The sequence below is a fragment of the Rhagoletis zephyria genome, unplaced genomic scaffold (assembly GCF_001687245.7).
Source record: "Rhagoletis zephyria isolate East Lansing unplaced genomic scaffold, Rhagoletis_zephyria_1.1 Rzeph_scaffold_00684, whole genome shotgun sequence".
Taxonomy (NCBI): Eukaryota; Metazoa; Arthropoda; class Insecta; order Diptera; family Tephritidae; genus Rhagoletis; species Rhagoletis zephyria.
Genome location: NW_016157768.1, coordinates 117,697 through 122,982, shown reverse-complemented (window position 1 = coordinate 122,982; position 5,286 = coordinate 117,697).

Below are 5,286 nucleotides of genomic sequence, written 5' to 3'. Positions count from 1 at the left end.
TAAGTATAAAGTCTCCATCAGCTATAGATTTGGAAAAAAAACGAGGTCAAAGTGTCAAAAAATCGCGTGTTTTGCAATATTTTAGAACCCATAGCAAAGTAACTAAAGGTTTAAATTAAAACTAGAAGTCTCGACTACTATCTCTGAAAATACCATCCCTGTACCTTGAATTGATGGTCACTTATAGTAATCAGCATAAAAAAGTCTATCAAAAACAGATTTAACATTTGATGCAAAAAATCACTGTTCCCTTGTGTTATTATTATTGGAAAATTTGCTAAGTCCAACAAAAAAAAATTTAAGAAAAAAGTAGAAAATTTGCTATGTCACAAAATTATCTACAAAATTTGTAAAAAAGCAGACTTTTTTATTATTTGTTTTTTTTTAATAAAAGGTAAATGAAAAACGCGAAACATTGCATTCAAAGTTTTACAAAATACTTAAAGCAAATTACTTAGGAACGTTTTTTGTGTCTCCTGTACAATTTTCACCGATGTATTGCTAGAGGTCTAACTTAAAATATAGAAAGAAAAACATTAGAGAGTTGCCACCTGTTTGAAAATTGCAGTTTAAGGAAATTGATAAGAAAAAGTANCCCATTAATGGGATCGTATAAGAACGGCCGCTGTGGTGTAGTGGTAATCAGTGCGCGCTTCCACTGCGCAGAGCCTGGGTTCAAGCCCTGGTCAAAGCAACATTACAAGCAAACTTAGAAGAGAAGGTTTATCCTTAACAGCGGTCGCCCCTCGACAGGCAATGGCAAACCTCCGAGTGTATTTCTGCCATGAAGAACAGCGTAAAACTGTAAGTCCCTTCCCTTTGTGTAACAACATCAAGGCGCACGCCACAAATCGGAGGAGAAGCTTGGCCAAACACTAACATATGTATAAGCGCCAATCTATTACACAAGGGGACAAAAATGGGAAACAATTTCGTTGCATCAAATGTTAAAGCTGTTTTGGACTTTTTTATGCTGATTACGAATCCGTAAGTATAAAGTCTCCATCAGCTATAGATTTGGAAAAAAAACGAGGTCAAAGTGTCAAAAAATCGCGTGTTTTGCAATATTTTAGAACCCATAGCAAAGTAACTAAAGGTTTAAATTAAAACTAGAAGTCTCGACTACTATCTCTGAAAATACCATCCCTGTACCTTGAATTGATGGTCACTTATAGTAATCAGCATAAAAAAGTCTATCAAAAACAGATTTAACATTTGATGCAAAAAATCACTGTTCCCTTGTGTTATTATTATTGGAAAATTTGCTAAGTCCAACAAAAAAAAATTTAAGAAAAAAGTAGAAAATTTGCTGTCACAAAATTATCTACAAAATTTGTAAAAAAGCAGACTTTTTTATTATTTGTTTTTTTTTAATAAAAGGTAAATGAAAAACGCGAAACATTGCATTCAAAGTTTTACAAAATACTTAAAGCAAATTACTTAGGAACGTTTTTTGTGTCTCCTGTACAATTTTCACCGATGTATTGCTAGAGGTCTAACTTAAAATATAGAAAGAAAAACATTAGAGAGTTGCCACCTGTTTGAAAATTGCAGTTTAAGGAAATTGATAAGAAAAAGTAAATATTGCAATATGGGCGTCAAAAGAAAGAGGCTTAAAATATTTTCTTAGAGTTGCCACCTGTTTGAAATTTTTAATTTAATTTAATTTATTAGATCAATTGAATATTGCAATATGGGTATCAAACTGAAGAGGTTTAGGAAATTTTACTCCGAAAATTATTTTTAGGGAGGTTGAAAATTTTTATTGTATTAAATTGATAAAATAAATGAAATCTATATCTATACTTATAATAAAATTGTAACAGGTCGATGTCTGTACCTCATAGATGTTAAAGAAAAATAATATGGTGGGTTTTTATTAGAGCTGTTCTGTCTCTATATTTGTACGCGCATCACTCGAAAACTAATGCATGGAGTTGAATGAAGTTTTCACCGATGTATCGCTAGAGATCTACCTTTCAATATAGAAGAAAAATTAGATAGTTGCCACTTGTGTTTAAAATTTCAGTTTGGGTCAATTGATACGGTAAAGTAAATACTGCTGTCAAACGAAAGAGGTTTAATTAGCCAGACTAGAGATGGGCACTTGACTAAATATTTAATCTCGATCCCGCCCATCCCGAAATTTGACTTTTAAGTCCCGAACCCGCCCATCCCGGAGTTTTTCATAATTGTACCGCGGGTCCCGTGATCTATCTCTAAAGCAGGCTACAAACAGACAACAAATTAAAACGATCGGTTGAGATTTCAACGTGTGTGGCGTGGTTTGCAAACCGATCAAAGGTTGACAAAAATGTTCATGTCTTTCAACTTAATTTTAAATAATAAAAATAATAATGAAAAGTCTGGTATCTTCCGATTATTTTGTTTTGCTTAGAAAAGTGCATATATCAAACATCGTTTTTAAGGAAGATTTTGTGAATTTGCGGGGGTTGCGGTTTTATCGGGAGTGTCGGGAAAGGATTATGGTCCCGTCCCACCCGCCATGTTTTTACAGATCTTCCCGATACCGCCCATCCCGGCCAATTTTAAATCAGTACCGTGGGTCACGCGGGTCCCGCTATCCCGCGCCCATCTCTAAGCCAGACCCACGTACCGACAAGTAATTCGACCCGCTGAACCCCAATCTGAGATCCGTTTGACTTTTGCACTCTCAAAATTTCGAGTAAATTGCGAACACCGAGAAAATGGCAAAAAATCGCATAGTTTACAGTTTTAATAAAGCCTTTGGGTTAAATGACTTGAAAAATCGGAGAAGAATTTTAAATTCCGACGTAGAATTTTTATACATCACTAATTTGCATGCACATATTTATTATGAATTATGTATGTATATGTACAAAAATAAGTAATGTAAAAATAAACCTCACGGTTGGGCTTGCCACATGTCCGGGTCTAGGAGCCGCCGCAAATTTTTTTTAATTTCACTTTTATTTCAACATATTTTGAAGCTTTTAAATACGCGGCAACTCTCTTGAAACATTCGAAATGTTCAAACTAAAGATTTCTTAGCATTCTTTCGTTTCACTGCGGTGTCTTTATATTTCATATACTTTTTGAATTAGTTAACTGAGTTAGACCTTTCAAACAGATGGCAGCTCTCTTCAAAAGTACTTTCAAGCTTAATCATTGTTAACTCTCCTTCACCGGACACTATGATACATATTTTAATTAACTGATGAAATAAGTGGAATTTTAATTTTCAAACAACTCCGCTAAATACAGTTCAGAAATAAAAAATTTTCAAACCCCCTGCGATTGATACCCATATATGTATAAATCAAACCGGTGGCGACCATATTCCAACACCTCAAAAATATTCTTAGAGTTCAAATTAAAGATTTCTTAACACTCCTTCGTTTGACATCCATATTTTTATATTTCGTGTAACTTGTGTATAAATAAACTAAATTCGACATTTTTAGCAGGTGCCAACCCTCTTAAACACATTTTCAAACTACTTTCTGAAACCCCTTTCGTTTGGCACCCCTATGGTGATACAAATTTCTCTTACTTAATATGATTTTTTGAACAGGTGGCAACCCTCCTATACTTCAGCTAAGAAACAAAGCTTTTCAAAACCATTTCGATTGATCCCAATTTGGTAATAGTTGATTTATTTTTTTTTTTTAATTTTAATACAATAAAAAAAAGTTGGCAACTCTTCAAAAAAGTAAAAACGAATATAGTAAAACTGCGTTTTTTGTTTTTCTCTCTGGCGTCAGGATTTTTTTAAAGGACTTTGAAATTTCTAGAATATGATTGAATGCAAAAATGATTTAAAAGATTCGATGCATTGTAGAATAACAACATGGGTATCAATTACAAGAAAAAATTCTGTACAATAGACAAAAATTAATTTTTGGGTGCACCAGGACGAATAAGTATTGAAAATGTCCTTTTAAAATTTTATCCTTGAATATCCTGAGAAATTTCCAATATTTATTTTTGAAAAAATATATGTCAAGGACTAATATGTTAACTAACACATCCTCGAATTTCGTCCTTCCAACTGTATTAGTTTCAGATTAAAAAAATTTTACACTTCTCTTCATAAGATATCGATAGTTACAATATACATAAATGAAGATACTGGAATCGTTATTTTGGAAGCATGTATGCGCTCTAAAAGAACAAACTGACCGTATGATGTACAGTTTAAATACTTGCCAACCTTTCAGCTAGTTTATATACAGGGAAAAAGAATTTTCAATTAAACTTTTTTTCTTTGTGTACATAAATAGAAATTTTTGGGATGTGAAAGTATAAGTTTTCTGGTATCCTTTACAACGATACCATTTTTTTAAATCGGTTTGTAGTTTTTTCTTGTTTAAAATATTTTTTTGTAAATATTATATACGAAGTATTCAAATATGTATACCAGAAAAAAGGGTATTTAATCCCCTTTACAACGATACCAAATTTTTAAAAATCGGTTACTAATTTTTCGGTTACATTTTTTCTTTTTATAAAAAAAGGTATTTTCTCGTTTTAAGTGTTTTTTCTCAAACTTTTTTAAGCGAAGTATACAAATATGTATACCTGAAGAAAGAAGGTTTGTTTGCGTTTACAACGCTATCAACTTTTTAAAAATCGATTAGTAAATTTTTTGTTTAAAAATTTTTTTTTTATAAAAAAAGTATTTTCTCCTTTTAAATGTTTTTTCTCAAGTATACATATATGCATATCAGAAGAGAAGGAGGGGTCTAATAACGTTTACAACGACGACAACTTTTTAAAAATCAGTTCAAAATTGTTTGAAATATAAGGTTTTTAATTTTTCAAAGACCCGACCTTTGCCCCCTTATAGCACCTGCTTATAAGTTTGCAAAAAAAAAGTTATAAACCATTTATATAAGAGCAAAAGGCGGTTTACCACTGTATTTTTTATTTTTTTATTTATTAACATGTAATAATAAAAAATAATTTTTTACCAAAGATCCTATTTCGAACTTCGAAGGCCCACATCACGATTTCGGAGACTAACTTCGAAAAACGGAGAAACTACTTTTATAGCTATGACTCAATCTCTTAAAAAAATTGGTTTGGACCAATACCCAGCGGCGTGCTTTACAGTAAAGTTGTCCAAAAGTGTATGTAAAAAAATATATACCGAAAAAAATATACCCATATTTTTTTATTTTGAAATAAAAAATAATTTAGGTAGTGCTCAAAGCCCTCAAAGTTTTCAATGTATTTTATATGGAGAAAAAAACTACTTTTCGTAGAAATAGTGTAGAATTCTTGAAAATCAATATTTTTTCG